This window comes from Petromyzon marinus, chromosome 4, assembly GCF_048934315.1.
Source record: "Petromyzon marinus isolate PM22_M1 ecotype Great Lakes invasive population chromosome 4, UKy_Petmar_22M1.pri1.0, whole genome shotgun sequence".
NCBI classification, from domain to species: Eukaryota; Metazoa; Chordata; class Hyperoartia; order Petromyzontiformes; family Petromyzontidae; genus Petromyzon; species Petromyzon marinus.
The window spans coordinates 26505470-26525425 of NC_133670.1; the positions used below are offsets into that span (position 1 = coordinate 26505470).

The 19956-nt window shown below is 46.2% G+C and overlaps 1 pseudogene; it reads right to left on the reverse strand.

The window, feature by feature from the left end:
- Positions 1-6888: 6888 nt before the first annotated feature.
- On the reverse strand, positions 6889-17715 carry LOC142912104 (uncharacterized; annotated as a pseudogene).
- Positions 17716-19956: the final 2241 nt, after the last annotated feature.

Genomic DNA, 19956 nt, shown 5'->3' on the forward strand with positions numbered 1-19956 from the left:
GTCAGGGAAAGTGCTGTTAGTGAGCACCTGTTAATTCCGGGGGGGAGGGGGTGCGGGGTGGACGGCCAGAACCACGCCTGGCCGCCTTTGTCTCCCCAGTACGGAAATAAAGTCGGGTCGACGGGTTCGTAGCGCAGCGCGCTCACCATTGCACGACCGCTGTGCACAGACGCACGCACACACACGAGCAACGTGCACACGCACGTGTCGCCAGATCCGCTTGCCCGTGCCAAGAAGGGAAGCGCAGGTAGCGGCAATCATCGCCTGTAAGCTACACCAGGCGGACGGGGCGGGGAGCGGGGTAACACGGAGCCCCGGGTGCTGTGGTAGTTTACACCGACAGCGTAGCGAATGGCGCTGATGTGTAAAACACAGAGACGGGTCTTGGCGATCATTCATCATCCTGCGAGAGCGACGTCAACACACAGACACGCCTAAACACACACGGACACACACACGGACACGCAGAAACACGCAGACACACACAGACACGCAGACACACACGGACACGCACACACGGACACGCGCACACGCAGACACACACACAGGCACACACAGGGACACGCAGACACAGCCACGCACATGACGCGCGCACAGAGACCCATCCCCCCCGCGACCCCCACCTACCACCTCCGCTCACCGTACCCCAAACACCGAGTCTCTAGCTCAGCTCTCACTATCATAAGCTATCTCAGTATCATCAGCGGTATCGTCATCAGCAGATGCAGCAGCGTGAGCCGCATGAATAATGTCATTATCGTCATCATCATCATCGCAATCACCATCAGCATTTTCAAGAGTTGATGGTCTCAGCCCAATCACCAATGACTGCACACAACAAGAACATCATTACATTTGGTAATGGCTTTGACAAACTCCAGCTCTGAGAATGAAAGCTCTGTTTGATTGGTATGAGATGATAGTATACTGAACATATACTGTACATACTTTGTATACAATTTGAATTGTATCTATTCTATGTATATTCCGTTATTTGCTCTCCTTCCCTATACTTTGCACTTCGGCCGTGTCTTATTGTAGTAGCTCTGTGACCCGTCCGACTGAACACGAAGCCTCCAGAGGCCTCGTGTTCACTTCCGATTAGCACGGTTGGATATTGTACAGTGCGACAGAAGTTGAACATACTATACATACATCTGTGAAAAAGAGCTTCATAGCTCATCGGATTTCTCCAGGATAAATAAAGATTATGATTAGCACTGCCCGTGCATTTGCATGGGGTGGGGCGTTACGTCACCTCGCACCAACCCGGCTCCGCGATGAGCGCGGTGACGGCCCCACGGAGCGCGACAGCCAACCCTGTTATATATTGTATGATATATGCACGTGTCTATGTATAGCATATGTACATATATATCTTAGCCTACTAAGTTCGATTCCCAGTCACGGCTAACGTCAGCGGCGAGTGATATCCAAACCAAAGGGGGGGGGAAAGGCGACTTCATCCAGCAGTGGATTGACAAAAACGATTTAGGAGGGTAAAAAAAAACAGACCAAAAATAAATTCCATATAATATAAATAAATAAATTCCATGTTTGTGTATTGTTGATTTCCTTTAATGGCTCGCCCGGGGCAACATGCTTACGTCGCGACGCAGCAACCAAGCGGCCGTGTAGAGGCGGCACGGGGAACATCGCGCGTAATGAGAGACACGTGTGGGGGCTCGCGGGGCCCCGCAGAGTCCCGCGGAACCCCCCCGAGCCCCGCGGCTAAAGGAGCCTGGAGCAGCAAGCACCTGGAGTGGCTCAGAGTCGTGCGGACAGATGGGGATGGGTGGTAATGGTCAGGGCCTTATTACGGCAAGTGCAGCGGGAGAGAGACACGCACGCCTGGGCGCTGGCAGCGATGAACAAAGACGTGCAGCGATGAACAGACTCATCTCTGCCCTCACTCAAAAAAACCCATGCAGGCTCAACAGACTTTTGGGGCACCGATGAAGGCCGAGATGGCACATGAGGGGGTGGGTCGCCGCCTTTGTCTCTCGAGTGGCGATATTTACACATCGCACCATTGCACTCACTTGAAGCTGGATTAGCAGCGCAACGCGCTAACCGCTACACTACCACTCCCCATACCCTCACTCTTTCATCCACCTACATATCCACGCACCCACCGATACACCAACTAGTCCACCTACTCCCCCACTCACTCAACCACCTACATCACCCCTCATTTAAAATCATACCAATTTTCCAAAACACACACACTCATCCACTCCCACGCAACCACCCACCGACACTCACTTCCACCCCCCCACCAAGTTACCCACCCACTCACCCACCTCCGTCTGCTTTCCTCGAAAACGCAAAGCGCAAATAATTAATATCAGGCAGCGCACATCGACTCAGTAACGCGCGTCTCGAGTACGTGGAGTCCCGTTTTCCTCGATAGACCCCGTGTTCCTCTAGAGGCCTCGTGTTCCTCTAGAGGCCTCGTGTTCCTCGAGGGGCCTCGTGTTCCTCTAGAGGCCCCGTGTTCCTCGTGTTCATCTAGAGGCCCCGTGTTCCTCTAGAGGTATCGTGTTCCTCTAGAGGCCCCGTGTTCCTCGAGAGGCCCCGTGTTCCTCTAGAGGCCCCGTGTTCCTCGTGTTCATCTAGAGGCCCCGTGTTCCTCTAGAGGCCCCGTGTTCCTCTAGAGCCCTCGTGTTCCTCTAGAGGCCCCGTGTTCCTCTAGAGGCCTCGTGTTCCTCGAGGCAGCCTCGAGTCGCGAAATATTTGAGAACAGTCCGGGCAACTCAGGGGTGTAATGTTACTTACGCTGAGCATCTTGTTTGTGGGAGGAAAGCCCATTTCCTGAGTGGTGTAACGGGTAATGTAAGCGCGCCGTGTCAGAGGCAATCGCGCTCATCGCTTGTGCCAAAGTGGCGCAGTGCTTTGTGCAGCGGTTAGTGGACCCCGCTGCGAACTCAGCGACCTGAGTTCGAGTCTAGGCCATGCCATGGATTATCTGGTCAAACAACCCACCGCGTGGGAAGGGGCTGGGAATTGTTATTTACTTGTATGATTATAAATTATAGAGGGTGATCCATTTATAGATATCTCACTGGTTTGTAGACGTCTATGACCTTAGCTTACACACGATTGAATGCTGTGAGAAAATCCCATCAGTGGTGTTGAGAAAAAACTTTCGAAGAGAGTGTTAATTATGAAACATGTCTACAGCGTTGACATCGGTGTAGAGGCTTGAAATAAAAGGTAGTCTCCTCTATTCTCCCTGTTATTTTCGAACCTCCGATAACACAGTTGGCTACGTACGGTGCGAAAGAAGTTCAACATACTTATATGCATTTCCATGGAGTATCTATTTAAGGATCACCCTCAACTACAAATATAATATAATACAATTCACAATGACACCCCGCACCTTGTCAATCTAAGGCTGGACGAAGGCCGCCTCCTCCTCACGCCGCGCCGGTCTCATGGGTCGTTTGATCGCCGTGCGTCGCGGTGGTGTTGGTAGAGGTGGGGAAGCCCCGCGATCAGGTTGATCCGTGTCCAGGCAGGAATCGAACTCATGTGGCTGGGTGCACAACGCGGTGCGCTAATCACTGCGCCACCGCTCCGCCATGTGCGGAGTGCGGAAGTGTTCTTTATACAGAGTCTGGACCACGCGTGTAAACATGCTGCGCGTAATTGTTGTTGAAATTGAATTTAACATCGCCTAATTGTAATCTGAGATTGCCTTGATGGTAATGCTTTCTCCCTTGAGGTCAGAACAATTTGTAATTACCACATAAATGAGCCGTGATTACACATCTAATGATTTCTCCCTGCCAATATAGACTTACACTGTACGCTGCGTGTCACCATCAGCACAGAGAACAACAGCAGCCATGATCTCTCCACGGCTGGATTAAGGCCTCCCCAATTGGTCGCCACCTCTCACTGTCTCGCGATACCACGATCCAGTTCACTCCGGCACATGAACTGATGCCGTCCTCTCGGGCATGTTCTCTCCTTGGCTGCCATTCCCTCACCCGGCCACAGTTGCGAAACCTGGACCCCTTTAAAGGAGCGGGTGCAAAGGTTTGCAACATTCCGGGTGGCCTGCCTACGATTCATCCTGGCTTTAACGAGTCTGAATTGTGTGAGGAGCTGACATATCCGGAAAGATCTGGACACAGTCCCACCACTGAGCTCCTTCGGCAGGCAAGGCTACGTAGGCTGGGTCATGTAGCCCGCATGCCCAGCGATATAGGGGGCTAAACAGGGCACGACACGGTCTAGAGACGAGATGGACTGATGTGGTACAGAAAGGATGTAGAGCTGATGGACTTGTCGATGACTGGTACCAGCAGTGTCAAGATCGGCCTCTGTGGAGGAGGTTCGTGAAGGATGCTGCGGGGCAGTTGGAGGCAGTCGCCCTCCAACAACAACGGAAGACAGAGGAGCGACGCTCACAACAACGAACAATTGTTTCACCTGCCAGTCATCTCATTGAGGCAATCCATGGCACATGAGTCTGTTCCGTGACCTCTTTCCAGCGGGCCTTCAACACTTTACGTGGCCCCAAAGTGCACCGAGCATGGCACAAGCGCTGTGGTGGGTAACGTCACTGCCATTAAGTTGTCAACTGCGGCAGTTGTTGCCGTGTCTCTTTGTGCGCCTCAATGTCTCCGGGTGTGTCTGTGTCTCCGTATACCTGCGTTTCTTTTTGCATCTCCGTGCCTGTGTCTCTGCATGTCTTTGTGTCTGTGTGTATTTCCATGTCTCCGTGTGTGTCTGTGAGTGAGTGTGTTATGGGGAGTCAGTGCAGCGGTTAGCGCGCTGCGATACGGACTTGGCGACCCGAGTTCGATTCCCGCTCACGGCCAACACCAGTGACAATCATCTGACCGGTCATGGGCCTCCCCTAGGTCTACTCAGCCTCAAATGAGTACCTGGTGTGTAAACATCGCCACTGGGGAGACAAAGGCGGCCGGGCGTGATGTTGACCACCCACCCCATCGTGTGTCGTGCCGGCATTCATTGGTGCTCGCTAACAGGACTTGCTCCAACGCGATGTTCAGGCTATACGGGGCATCTTTCTTTTTTTGTCTGTGTGTCTCTCTCTGTGTGTTTGTGTTTCTGTGTGTTCATTGCGTGTAGCATTGTGTATGTTTGCCCAAATGCACATCGGCGACAGAGGGCATTGAGAGAGTCGGGGGTGGGGGCTGACGGCTGTCAGCTGCCAGACTCCGCCGCCACATCGTGGCGCACCTGGCGATTTGCCGTGGCTCAGCGGTTGCGATGCACTGATTTAGCGAGCTTCTTGTGCGTGGCATTTGCATGGCTCACACTCCCTCGAGTCGAGTAGAACTTAAGATCATGTTGTTCGTCTCTAAGGCCTTAACGAGGGCGAGCTCCACTATATTAAATAACTCATTCTATCTTATGCACTTCTATATAAACCTCGATCTCGGTTACGTTCTTGGGGTGATCGGCTGATTACTGTGGTGGCCCTCTGTTTCTGGAACTCCCGACATGTGGTGATCAGTGTCTAAGACAGTGTTGATATCTTTAAGTTCCATATAAAAACCTATCCACTTAAAAATCGCGTTCCAAATGAGAATTATTCCTCTTTGGCTCCTATTTTGCCACCAGGATATCTCTTTCATGTTTCTTATTTTAATTCATGACGCCATGATAATTTTGTGAAAAGCGCCTTTGAAGTTCAATTGATTTTATTGAGCTCAACTGTACAGCTTTTTTTAAAAATTACATATTCTATAATTTCACAGGACCGAGAGGTGACAACGACATGGGAAATCCTTTATCCAACAATCTATAGATCATGACTTGTGATGGTGAGAGTACAGGTCCGAGTGACACGTTCAGGTTGCGTGATGTTATTGTTTTTGTCTCTATTGCGTGAATATTATCTCAGCCACCAGGTGGCTCAGGGAAAGAACGAACGGCTCTGTCGGAAGGATGCGAGTTCAAACCTTGGCTGTTACTGAGATTAAACGAGTCAACGCGAGGCTGCACCGCCATCTGGCTTACCCACCTCGGACCCCCCTCTCCGGATCTATCCAGGACCCAACCAGAACTATCCCGGACACCGCCGGTCCCACCTCGGTCTTCAACCGCCCCCCCCCCCCCCTGGACCCAACCCTACCCTGGACCCTCCCAGGACCGCCACAGACCCACCCCGGATCCCCCGAGACCCAAACCGGACCCACCCCATACCCATCCTGGACCCCACCTGGACCCAACACAGACCCCCTTTAACTCATCCCGGACCCCCCCACCACGGCTCACCCTTGACTCTACCCGAACTGCCACCCCGGACTCCCACGACTCACCACTTAAGCCAACCTGGACCCCGGACCCACTGCGGACACTATCCCCTACCTCTAACCCTAACTCTATTTAATACGTGGTTAGTTTTGATTTAAAGCTTTCGTGACTGCAGGGATTCATATTCTTGGTTCTTTCGGTAAAGTCACGTAGAAGGGAAACAATAAAATCATATTGTTTTATATTTTTATTATTTTATTGTTTCCCTTCTACGTGACTTTACCGAAAGAACCAAGAATACGTGGTTAATCTTTGTTTTTTTCGGTAAAGTCACGTATAAATAAGAAATAATAAAGTAACATATTATTTCTTATTCATACGTGACTTTACCGAACATATTATTTCTTATTTACACGTGACTTTACCGAAAAAAACAAAGATTAATTCCTGCAGTCACGAAAGCTTCGAACCAAGTTTAATACGTGGTTAGTTGTTTCCATCTGGTGGACATGTGCAGTACCACACGTTATTCAATACGTGGTTACGCCTGCCATCTGGTGGATATTTACAGTACTACATATTATTCAGGACGCGGTTACCTCTGACATGTGGTGCATATCTTCAGTTTTTCAGTTTTCAGTTTCGGGTACAACCGCAACAAACAAAAAGAAAAACATGAACAAGAAAACATCTTAAAGTGACTATGTGCAAACAGAAAAATCCAGGAAAAAACAGCAAAAATATTCCAGAAAAAGCACCGTACACCAACGCTGTGTGCAAAAATCCCAGTGGGATGCAAGTCAAACAACAACAACAACCACAAGATAACTTACATTAAGGACATCAGTCTAACTCCGTACTACAACAAACAAACATGGCCAAACAAAAAAACGTTTTCTAAATCACCAAAATAAAGCCATAAAAGCAATGTAACAGTGATCATAGCAACTGTGACCGAATTTCACAATAAACGACATAAACAACACGTACCACCAAACCATGTAGCCATAGCTGGCTGCATGAGTCACTCCACAACAGCAGGAGCATCAATAGGAGTATCAAAAATGTTCAATGCACCTTTAAAGATCAGCATACTAAATCAAAACACAAGATCATACTTTGCAGCGGTCATTCGGAGCGAAACATTTGAATATCAGTGGCAGCTAGGGGTGTACAACTCCTCTAGAGCAGTTTTGAGTGAAGATCTCATAGGTAGTGATTCAAGTTGCAATTTATTGGCAATAACATTCCAGACCCTGGGTGCATCAATAGCAAAGGCCCTTCCTCCAGTATTTGTACGGCAATAAGGAATGTGAAGTTGGTAAATGAGTGAAGACCTTAGGTCACATTTGTTCTTCGAAACAGAGAGGAGATCCAACAGGTTTTCTGCGGATTTTTTCATAAGTACATCGTGAATAAATAAGATCTGGTGCATAAGCCGTCGAACATTAAGAGATGTTAAGTTTGACCCAATGTAGAGATCACAGTTCAATGCAAATCTTAAGGCCGAGTGAAAAATTGGGTCAAGCCTCTTCAGTACAGTACTTGGGGCTGATTTATACACGATGTCACAGTATTTTTCGATTTAAAGCTTTCGTGACTGCAGGGATTCATCTTCTTGGTTCTTTCGGTAAAGTCACGTAGAATGGAAACAAAGTAATACAAGTAAAACATAACTAAATAGAATAAAATTCTCACGACGTTTCGGCCACAACACAAGTAGCCTTCATCAGGTGAAGAAACAGGTCTGTCCAGAGGACAGTCTGTCCAGAGGACAGACCTGTTTCTAGGGTAGTGTAGGGTAGTGTAAAGTAAAGTAACGCATTGTATAATTCAAAGGTGGAATTTGTCTATGCATATGATATTATACCATGTAGTTTAGATTGGAAGGTATAGTATTGTATAGTAGTCCAGTTTATAACATGGTTATGGCACAGAACAGAGCAACGCACCTTGGTTGCTCTGGTTTGGTGTTTCCTTGTGCCCAGCCACCACCCTCCTCCGCTCCTGAGGCGGTGGGGGCTGGGTAATATGCTAATTCTTATAGTCTAAAGTATAGGGTAGTGTAAAGTAAAGTAACGCATTGTATAATTCAAAGGTGGAATTTGTCTATGGATATGATATTATGCCTTGGAGTTTAGATTGGAAGGTATAATATTGTATTGTATATTAGTCTAGTTTATAACATGATTATGGTGCAGCACAGGACAGAGCAACGCACCTTGGTTGCTCTGCCCGCCCACACACCTTTAAAAAAGACGCGGTCTTTGCTTGGCAGCGTTCACTCAAGCGCTGTCCTCTGGACAGACCTGTTTCTTCACCTGATGAAGGCTACTTGTGTTGTGGCCGAAACGTCGTGAGAATTGTATTTTATTTTATTATGTTTTACTTGTATTACTTTGTTTCCATTCTACGTGACTTTACCGAAGGAACCAAGAAGATGATCTCACAGTAATCAAGTAGAGGCAGTATGGTAGCTTTTATCAATTCCAAACGGAACATTGGGGGGAAGCAGTGCTTGTGTCGATACAGAAAACCAATTTTTATTTTTGTCTTTTTACCAATATAATCAATGTGATCTTCAAAATTCAGTTTTGAATCCAGGACGACCCCAATATACTTATAGATCTTGACTTGCTCTATTTGATAATTATTTAAGGAATGTAGTTAAAGAAAAATAACATCCTGCTTTAGTCCTGGTGAGAAGCATAGCACTTTGGTTTTGGAGGTATTCAGGACTAGTTTAAAAGCAACTAGCTGATGTTGTAGTTTGTTGAAATCACCCTGGAGCTTAGCAATCACGTCATCCGGAGAGCGGCCACTTGCACTCTAGCCCAGCACATTGCGCTAGCAACGTTGCCGTTGTCAGGGCTGATCTGCACATTCCTCACAGCGTTAATCGCTGACGCTGCGGCGTCCCGGAGTTCGCACTGAAGCACGGTTCGCCGCATTGGACCCGCGAAGACACCGCACGGTGTCACTGGAGACCCCAGACAGCTGCTCATCTAACGACAAGATGGTCCTGCCTGGGAGCCTGTAGGTGGTGAAGAGAATCCCTTCCTGAGTGCTGGTGCGTTTGTTGCCTCTGCAGATTTCCCAAATGTGGAGTTGGCCGAGTGTCCAGGTATGGAGGGCGAGTCGGACGGAGGCCCAAGGGGACATCCCTCCCATTTGCCACCAGCCCCCCGCCCGCAGGGCTCACGGCTGCTGTGCGCTCAGGAGAAGGGATGGATATTTCCCAGGACAGGAGATGACCTCGGAGTCATCTTTAACTCCTCCCTCTCCAACCACATCTCTGCTACTACCTGCACTTGCCACTTTCACATATTCGATATTCGCAAAATCTGTCCCCTCATATAACTTGTTATCGTAGTTTGTTCTTGTATCTCTATTTACTTGCTGACCGCCCATACTGGACATCCATGAAAAGGTGTTTCATAGAACATCGGAATCCTCCAGTCTGAATAAAGACTGTGATTCTATCTGCTGCTAAACCTGGTGCACTCTCTTGTTTTCACTCACCTTCACTATTGCAATTTTATTATCGGCCTTCCTGCCTACCATTCACTCCTCTCCAACAGATACAATGTTAACCTTCCCCACAATTCCCACACTTATGCTGTAATTTCCCAACTCCACTGACTCCCTGTCTACTATCGCTGTTTACATTTCTCACTCTCGTCTATAATTACCTCCATGATCTTGACCCCTACCTAATCGCGCCTCTCCCATCGTTCACTGCGTCGCATCTCGCCCTTCACACTCCCAATCTCCAGTCCCTCCCTGTGCCTTCCTCGCCCTGCACCCACTCTCGCTCTCGTTCCATTTCCCTTCTTGTTCCACCTCTCTCTGGAACCAACCACCATTGCACATAAACCAATCATCTTCACTAACCTGCGTCCGTTCCTCCCTTGAAACCCATCTCTCCTCCCTTGCCCATCATACTGCTACTCCCTGCCCCCAGGCCTACCCCAATTTCTCCTGAAGCCCTCCCACCTGTCCTCCTGTCACCATAACTACACCACCACTTTCAATAACCCCACTCTTTATTTGAACCACTGTACTCGTATGTAAAATGTTGTAATTATGGTTAAGCGCCTTGGGCTAAGGCGCTATGCAAATCTGTAAAAGATAAGATGCAGGCACGGACGACGTGTTGGATAGACGCCGCTGTAGCTTCGCCGAGTCGACTGGCGGCTCCGGTGGCGGGGCAACTTGCGACGCCTCTGCAGGAGTGGCGAGGGGAAGCGGGGGCCTGGCAGGAGCCGCCGTCGGGCTAGCAAGGCCACGACAGCTCTCCGATTTACCAACCCTGCGTGGCATAACAGCGACACATCTTTCATTACTCCAGGACAATTTCATGTTGTTGAGGACACCCTACCTGTTGCTATGCAGGTGCGTGTCAGGAGGTTTGACAAATCTGGGAGACATTATATGTGCCCCTTGTGTGAGCAAGTGATTTCAGAAGCACTTCCACGATGCCATCTCTAACTCAGGCTGGTGCACTGTTTACCAGCTGAAAGCGCGTTACAAAAACACATATCTTCGGTGACATTACGTTTAAAGCACCAATGGATTATACAGCGATGCTCGCTGCAGCCTTCACCTTCTAGGCCGGTAGCTGGGCCAGCCAGGGAGCACCCCCCCAACCCCATTAGAGCCCCAGCACAGAACAAGAAGCTTCCAGAAGCCTTTCCCACTGTGGCTTGCTGCTGCACGTAGAAGCTAATTTGGGTTCTGCCACTCCCATCAGCCCTCGGCACACGGTAAACAGGACAGGCCGTGGCACAAGCAGTGTTCATAAAGCGAGTGATGCATACAGCTGGGTAGACAACACGCCACAATGCAATTATGAATTCTCAAATTGGAACATCTACGAGACCCAAGGAGCAAATCCTGCCCATTATACCATGTAGTGCACAGTAGGGCACATGCAATACCACAATCACTCCAATGAAGCTGTGCAAGACAATTCATCTACAAAGCGTAATCCAATTCGTTACGCTTGTTATTTATGTGATGGAGTACCTGACGACCTAATGGGGAGGTGTGGTATAGAAATCTATCATAGATGCCTTAATTAGCGGAGTAACAACAGATGTGTGGTGCTTCACCTGAAACTCAGCACCACAGTAACAAAACTCGCTTTACGCATTGTAACCGTAATGATCTGTCAGATATTAATAATTATAATTTTATTGAACCATAAGTATATTTACATTTTAACTCATTTGTATAATTTCACCTGGTCTAACAGTAAAAGCAAAAGGCAAACAATTATTATTCTGGGACTCCAAAGTTCACATATATACTCAAAATTATTTCAGATGTAAGCATCGAATTATATTTTTTAAATGTATCAAAGGCATTCCGAGTACATTGCAATTGACAATATTTAAAGACTTCACTGCAATTACGTAACTTACTCAAAGCTAATATCTGACTGAATGACGCCTACACTTAGCTGCATGCATTCTAATAATCAGAGAAGTATATGAATAAGGTGAACGTTTTGAAGGTTGTTTCTTACTTACACATTTACCCACGCACATCCTAACCACTCCTACTCTGCATCACCGCACAGATCCACATCCAGTAACTGTAGGAATCGTCTCACACTCCCTCAGTCTGAATTCTCCTCCTGCTACATATGGCCTCCATCGATCCGGGGGTTGGGTCCTGGAGTCGAATCTTCAGATTTCACCTCCACTCCTGGCCACGTTTTAAAGTTGGAATTTTCTTCTGGTTCTTGTTTCATTGCAGTATTTTGACTTTCTTCTAACTGCATAGCGGCAGTTCGCTTTCCATCAGAGCACAAACCCTCCTCCTGCTTCATGCTACCTCCATTGATATGGAGGTCAGGTCCTGGAATCGAATCTTCATATTCCACCTTCACTCCTGGCCACGTTGAAAAGCTGGAATTTGCTTCTGGTTCTTTTTTCACAAGAGACGAGCTCATTGCAGAACTTTCACATTTCAACTTCACCTTTCTCTCCTTGTGTATCTTCTGATGCTTGTTTCGGACCGATGACCGTACAAATGCCTTCCCACACACAGTGCATTTGAATGGCTTTTCACCTGTGTGTGTCATCTGGTGATTACAAAGATGTGATGAACGTGCAAATGCCTTCCCACACACAGTGCCCCTGAAGGCCCTCTCTCCTATGTGTGTTCTATGGTGATTGTGAAGATGTGATGACCGTGCAAATGCCTTCCCACACAAAGTGCACTTCAATGGCTTCTCGCCCAAGTGTGTTTTCTGGTGTCTGCGAATATCTTATGACAATGTAAATGCTTTCTCACATTGGGTGTACTTGAAGGGCTTCTCACCAGTGTGTGTTCTCTGGTGTCTATGTAAATGCGATGATTGTGAAAATGCCTTCGCACACACACTGCACTTCAATAGCTTCTCACCCGTGTGTGTTTTCTGGTGTCTGCGAAGATGTGATGATAATGTAAATGCCTTCCCACACAAAGTGCAAATGAAGGGTTTTTCGCCAGTGTGTGTTTTCTCGTGCCTGCAAAGATGTTCTGACAATGTAAACGCCTTCCCACACACGGTGCACTTGAAGGGCTTCTCACCCGTGTGTGTTTTATGGTGTCTGCGAAGATGTGATGACAACGTAAACGCCTTCCCACACACAGTGCACTTAAAGGGTTTCTCACCCGTGTGTGTTCTCTGGTGATGGTTCATGTGTCCAAAGTGATCCGTGCTGTAGGAACAATGGCCACATTGGTGCCTTTTAGTGTCAGGTTCTGCAAAGAGTCTCTGCTCCATGTGGTGGATTCTGCACGAGCCGTGACTGAGGAATTGGAGGCAGCAGACAGAAAACAGCAACATCCACACAACCTACATCAGTATAAAAGCACAGACGCACACGAGTATGCACACACATAAATCAACAACAGCCGACTTTCGGCACGAAGTGGTGGTGACACCACGGCGCTTTGCGCCAGGCTAAGCCGCCTGGCGCTCCGCTCGTTATTGAGCATCGCTACTCTGTCCTCCACTGTTGTTGGAGGGCGACTGCCTCTTAACGTCACGCTATCAGTCATTCACCCAACAACACACTTACCTACTCGCTCACCCAAATATCCACCAGTTAGTCTTCAACAAACTGTTGGGTCAAGTGCTGTTAGCGAACATCTAGGGCTGGCATAGAGCACGAGGGGATGGGTGGCCAACACTACGCACGGCCAAATGTATCTCCCCAGTGCTGTTTACACACTGCACTAGGTAGTCATTTAAGACTAAATCGAAATAGGGGAGGCCCAAGACCGGTTCATATATTCGTCACCTATGTTGTCCGTGAGCGAGAATGGAACTTGGGTGGCCGGGTTCGAAGCGCAGTGCGCTAACCACTGCACGACCGCTTCACCCACGCACTCACTGATCCACTCATTTTTCACTCAATCGCCCACTCACCCAAACACATACTCACACTTAACTTTTCATTGACCCAACACACTCACCCAGTTATCCATTAATTCAAGACCTCGTTATTATCAACAGTACACACTCAGGGGCCGTCCATAAATGACGTCACGCGATTCTGGACGATTTTTGACCCCCCCCCCCCTTCGTCAAACGACGTAACAAAAAGTCTGCGCCCCCTTAAACATGACGTCACAAAGCCCTTCCCCCCCCCCCCCAAAAAATATAAACATGCTTCAAATCGCTTTAAACTATTGTCATTGTAGTGCATATTTAATGTGGCACTACACTGATGTTGTAGGAGAAAACATTTATTAAAGTCTATTTAATCAAGTACAACGTGTGTCTATTTCGATTTAAAGCTTTCGTGACTGCAATGATTCATCTTCTTTGTTTCTTTCGGTAAAGTCACGTAGAATGAGAATAAAATAATAAATTGATAGGACAGCGCTGTCCTACCAGACAGTCTCGTCCCTTCACCTGATGAAGGCTGCTTGTGTTGTGGCCGAAACGTCGTGAGAATATAATTGTGTTATTTTATTTTATCAATTTATTATTTTATTCTCATTCTACGTGACTTTACCGAAAGAACCAAAGAAAACGTGTGTCTATATTTATTTAAAGTTGCGCATTTTTACGTGACGTCACATTTCCCAACCCCCCCCCCCCCCCCACTCGTCACACATCGTCACAAATGTCTGACCCCCCCCCCCCCAGGTGCGTGACGTCATTTATGGACGGGCCACTCACCCACTCACTCAAGCGGATGGACCATGATGATGTTCAGTGCAATGTATATATTTATATGCACTTCGTATTTAAATCACATATACGTATATAGACTATACATGCACATTCAAATAATACATACTTATTCATAATAAAGGTTTTTGGGTTAGATCGCGTTATTTATAAACGTGTCGTAACCCTCCACCACCCGACACGGCCAATCAGCAAAAAAGTGTCACGTTGACAAAAGACAAATAATTCACTACTTTAGCCCACTGGTGTGTTGAAGAGTGAATCCACAACATTTACAGTTTGAGTACGACGTTTCGCTGGTAATTACATCCAGCATCATCGGGCAATTCGCCAGAATGGTAAAGCCCTCACTTGCTCCCGGTCTTAAATAGAGCAGCAGGGTGACGTCATCATTTAACTCATTTCAGGTGCAGTGATTTGAGGCAAAGGGGGGGTATTGTAATTATATAATCGATTAGTAATCAGTCAATGGTTATGATTAGTAATGAGTTGTAGATTAGTAATTAGTTGTAATGTGTGTTAGTAATTATATGCTATGTTAGTAATCCGTTAATTAGTATGTGCTTCCCCTATAAGGAATTGTAATGTGTATTATTTAATAATACGCTTCCAGGCCGCACTAAGCCTGTAGCTGTCAGAACGATTAAAGTTATTTTTATTCCTCTCAATTTCAATGGATTCTCTAATTAGTCTTTGCCAGTTATAATTAGTTTTACACAACACTTCAACGTTATCAAAATCAATTGAGTGTCCTTGTTGACAAGCATGTTCTGCCACTGCCGACAGTTGTGTTTGAGATAATTTAATATTTCTTTGATGTTCTTTTAGTCTTACGCTGATGTTACGTCCCGTCTGTCCAATATAGCATCTGCCACATAATCAATTAATCCGATATACACCTTCTGTTGATAATTTAGGTAATGCATCTTTAGTGCAAGATACTAAAACCCGGCCATCCAGTTCACCATGGAAATGGTGAATAACACACTCCCATTCCTAGATATTTTGCTTGGACATGGCCTAAACGGTAAAATAACACGCAGCGTTTACAGAAAGCAAACGCACACTGATGCCTATCTGAATGCATATTCACATCATTATCCAGCTCAGAAATTCTCTTATCAAGACGCTCATACATCGGGCTAAAAGTGTCAGATGGTGAAAGTCTAGTGAGAGGGATCAAACACGTTAAAGACGCACTACGACAGAATGGCTACAATAATGCTCAAATTAACAGAGCACTGAATGCCAAATCACGATCGCAAAGCAATACTGCTGAAAGCGATCAGATTGTTAAAAGAATAAAAGTTCCATATATCTCAGGAGTAACTGACAAATTAGCCCGTGTTTTGCAAAAGCAAAACATTACAGTAAGATTTGGTACAGTACACAAAATTCAAAAACTAGTATCTTGCACTAAAGACGCATTACCTAAATTATCAACAGAAGGTGTATATCGGATTGTTTATGTGGCAGATGCTATATTGGACAGACGGGACGTAACATCAGCGTAAGATTAAAAGAACATCAAAGAAATATTAAATTATCTCAAACACAACTGTCGGCAGTGGCAGAACATGCTTGTCAACAAGGACACTCAATTGATTTTGATAACGTTGAAGTGTTGTGTAAAACTAATTATTACTGGCAAAGACTAATTAGAGAATCCATTGAAATTGAGAAAAATAGAAATAACTTTAATCGCTCTGACAGCTACAGGCTTAGTGCGGCCTGGAAGCGTATTATTAATAAATACACTTTACAATTCCTTATAGGGGAAACACATACTAATTAACGGATTACTAACATAGCATATAATCACTAACACACATTACAACTAATTACTAATCTACAACTCATTACTAATCATAACCATTGACTGATTACTAATCGATTATACAATTATAATACCCCCCCCTCCGCCTTAAATCACTGCACCTGAATGAGTTAAATGATGACGTCACCCTGCTGCTCTTTTTAAGACCGGGAGCAAGTGAGGGCTTTACCATTCTGGCGAATTGCCCGATGATGCTGGATGTAATTACCAGCGAAACTTCGTACTCAAACTGTAAATGTTGTGGATTCACTCAACACACCGGTGGGCTAAAGTAGTGAATTATTTGTCTTTTGTCAACGTGAGACTTTTTTTGCTGATTGGCCGTGTCGGGTGGTGGAGGGTTACGACACATTTATAAATAACGCGATCTAACCCAAAAACCTTTATTATGAAAAATATTGGTCGCGAAAGCCTACGTGTGAATACATACTTAGATACATAACGTTTGTATGAATATTAATTTGCGCTATACCAAATTATACTTAGATTCTAATCTACTTATGAACACTACGTATTAAACCAAGTACACCTATACACACTATAAATAATAGTTACCTATACTAGTGCGCACTACGAAGTCTAATCGCGTTCTCAGCAGGGCTCAGGCGCAGCGGCCCATGGGAGAATCTGGGACCGATTCCCTCGGTCCCTCCGACCCCGAGCCAAGTGAACGCGGGGCAAGCCGCCACGACCCCGCGGACATCGCGCCGAAGGCGGGGAGCCTCGCCGCTATATAAAAAAGAAGCGAGACTAAACGTGATGAAGGTTTGAACTCAGCAACACTCATTGCAGAGAACAGGCAGAAATCGATTCTTATATCGGAGAATCCAACGCGAATCACGGATCGATTCTTCTGCCATTGAGTCTGAAGTTACCTGTGGATCGATTCAGTGAACGAACTTGGTAGAACCATTTTGCGACTTCGGGAACAGCAGCGACCGTGCGAGGTTCCAGTGCGAGGTTCGTCCTTCAGGGCGCACCACGTGGGGCGCCTTGCCCCCCCCCCGGTCACCGATGGGGGGGGGGGGGGGGCGCCTTGCCCCCCGGTCACCGATGGGGGGGGGGAGGGGGCGACGCTTCTGAGCCGCACACAAAGCTTTAATTTTGTGTAGCTTTTCAGCAGAGGGGATTAGGGTGATTATATGCGTGTGATATATTTTATTAATGTAAAAATGCTAGTAATTATCAAATGAAAATTCTAAATCCATTTTTGCCAAACACTTTATTTTAAAATAAGTACAGATGTAGAACCATATGATTGTGTTTCCACTCATTAATACACCAGCTTGATCACACAGATGATCCAGCTTGATCACAGATAATCCAGCTTAATCACACAGATAATCCAGCTTGATCACACAGATAATCCAGCTTGATCACACAGATGATCCAGCTTGATCACACAGATAATCCAGCTTGATCACACAGATAATCCAGCTTGATCACAGATAATCCAGCTTGATCACACAGATGATCCAGCTTGATCACAGATAATCCAGCTTGATCACACAGATAATCCAGCTTGATCACACAGATGATCCAGCTTGATCACACAGATAATCCAGCTTGATCACACAGATAATCCAGCTTGATCACACAGATGATCCAGCTTGATCACACAGATAATCCCGCTTGATCATACAGATAATCCAGCTTGATCACACAGATAATCCAGCTTGATCACACAGATACTCCAGCTTGATCACACAGATGATCCAGCTTGATCACACAGATGATCCAGCTTGATCACACAGATGATCCAGCTTGATCACACAGATGATCCAGCTTGATCACACAGATAATCCAGCTTGATCACACAGATAATCCAGCTTGATCACACAGATGATCCAGCTTGATCACACAGATGATCCAGCTTGATCACACAGATGATCCAGCTTGATCACACAGATGATCGAGCTTGATCACACAGATAATCCAGCTTGATCACACAGATAATCCAGCTTGATCACACAGATAATCCAGCTTAATCACACAGATAATCCAGCTTGATCACACACATAATCCAGCTTGATCACACAGATGATCCAGCTTGATCACACAGATGATCCAGCTTGATCACACAGATGATCCAGCTTGATCACACAGATAATCCAGCTTGATCACAGATAATCCAGCTTGATCACACAGATAATCTAACTTGATCACACATAATCCAGCTTGATCACACAGATAATCCAGTTTGATCACACAGATAATCCAGCTTGATCACACAGATGATCCAGCTTGATCACACAGATGATCCAGCTTGATCACACAGTAATCCAGCTTGATCACACAAATAATCCAGCTTGATCACACAGATAATCCAGCCAGATCACACAGATAATCCCGCTTGATTACACAGATAATTCAGATTGATCACACAGATGATCCAGCTTGATCACACATAATCCAGCTTGATCACACAGATAATCCAGCTTGATCACACAGATGATCCAGCTTGATCACACAGATGATCCAGCTTGATCACAGATAATCCAGCTTGATCACACAGATAATCCAGCTTGATCACACAGATGATCCAGCTTGATCACACAGATAATCCTGCTTGATCACACAGATAATCCAGCTTGATCACACAGATGATCCAGCTTGATCACACAGATAATCCCGCTTGATCATACAGATAATCCAGCTTGATCACACAGATAATCCAGCTTGATCACACAGATACTCCAGCTTGATCAGACAGATGATCCAGCTTGATCACACAGATGATCCAGCTTGATCACACAGATGATCCAGCTTGATCACACAGATAATCCAGCTTGATCACACAGATGATCCAGCTTGATCACACAGGTAATCCAGCTTGATCACACAGGTAATCTAGCTTGATCACACAGATGATCCAGCTTGATCACACAGATAATCCAGCTTGATCACACAGATAATCAAGCTTGATCACACAGATGATCCAGCTTGATCATACAGATGATCCAGCTTGATCACACAGATAATCCAGCTTGATCACACAGATGATCCAGCTTGATCACACAGATAATCCAGCTTGATCACACAGATAATCCCGCTTGATCACACAGATAATCCAGCTTGATCACACAGATGATCCAGCTTGATCACACAGATAATCCAGCTTCATCACACAGATAATCCAGCTTGATCACACAGATAATCCAGCTTGATCACACAGATGATCCAGTTTGATCACACAGATGATCCAGCTTGATCACACAGATGATCCAGCTTGATCACACAGATGATCCAGCTTGATCACACAGATGATCCAGCTTGATCACACAGATAATCCAGCTTGATCACACAGATGATCCAGCTTGATCACACAGATAATCCAGCTTGATCACACAGATGATCCAGCTTGATCACACAGATAATCCAGCTTGATCACACAGATAATCTCGCTTGATCACACAGATGATCCAGCTTGATCACACAGATGATCCAGCTTGATCACACAGATAATCCAGCTTGATCACACAGATGATCCAGCTTGATTACACAGATAATCCCGCTTGATCACACAGATAATCCAGCTTGATCACACAGATAATCCAGCTTGATCACACAGATAATCCCGCTTGATCACACAGATAATCCCGCTTGATTACACAGATAATCCAGCTTGATCACACAGATGATCCAGCTTGATCACACAGATGATCCAGCTTGATCACACAGA